Genomic DNA, 1,175 nt, shown 5'->3' with positions numbered 1-1,175 from the left:
GCTCTTCTAAGGATGACTTTTCAAGGACAAAGAGAGCCAAATGCATGTAAAGGATATGAGCAAAGATCTTTGGAGAGGTATCACTAAAGAGGATTCAAGTCTTCAAAGCAGGGACAACCAGAGGCAAATTTTCAGTTGGTACAAAGCTCTAAACTGACATACACCAGTTGAGAACCTGTTCCCCTACCCTGCATTTTTAAATAGGTATACATTGAATGAGTCTCAAATAATCTGAGACTAAAATGTGCATTAAATTTAGAGCCAGAAGCTTGGCAATAACAAGATTTACCCCCCCTCTTCTTAAATTGCTCAAATTTATTTTCCTTTTCATGTTTTTTTTTTATGTGAAATGCTGTTAAGCAAGGGAAAGAAAGGTGGAAAATGAATCAAACTGTCAAAATACATCATCAGTTGAGGCTTAATTAGCACTGTGTCATTGCAAGAGATGTTAATTAATTAATGCATCATTCATTTCAAAATAAACTCTTTTTCAGATTCAGTAATCTCAATTGTTCTTGCCTAATGTTTTACAAAATCTTCCACTAGAGTAATTCTGAAGATCATATTTTTTCTTGATGATTTCACGAAGCAGACTTGACTATGAATAGTGTGTGTGGGTGTGTGTGCGCGCATACACACAAGCATGCACATGCATATGTGCATGTGCATGTATGTGTGGGTAAGTATTCATTTGTATTTCAATAAACATGTTTACTTATCTACTTACTCCTGACTGATTCTGAATGTTGATTAAGTCTTCAGGTAAGTGGAGAAAAGACAGCATTAAGTAGTACATAAATCCAAATGTTATCTAAAAATATTATGCGGTATCTTACATAATTTGTACATCCAGAGACTAATTCTTAGGTATCAATATTTTCTAATGCTTCACTTCCAAATACATGTTAGGGTGATCATCCCTTGAAGAAAAAAATAAACGTGTCCACTTATTTCTATTTTTCTTGACTAGCAGTTAAAAATTGTTTGGCTTTTATGGAACATTTTAAGAAATACCATTTCTGTGATTCTAGTTGTTCAAAGGAAAAACTTGTTTCTTTTTCAACATTTGGTGACAATGGTGCTAAGCTTCACTGTACTGTAATAACTGTCTCAGTCATTTCCTAAATAACCACCCTTTTCATTAGTGAAGCTTTTAGAAATTTGAAGTGGATGGA

Source organism: Alligator sinensis, unplaced genomic scaffold (genome assembly GCF_000455745.1).
Source record: "Alligator sinensis unplaced genomic scaffold, ASM45574v1 scaffold62_1, whole genome shotgun sequence".
NCBI classification, from domain to species: domain Eukaryota; kingdom Metazoa; phylum Chordata; order Crocodylia; family Alligatoridae; genus Alligator; species Alligator sinensis.
Note: the sequence above shows the minus strand (reverse complement) of the source record.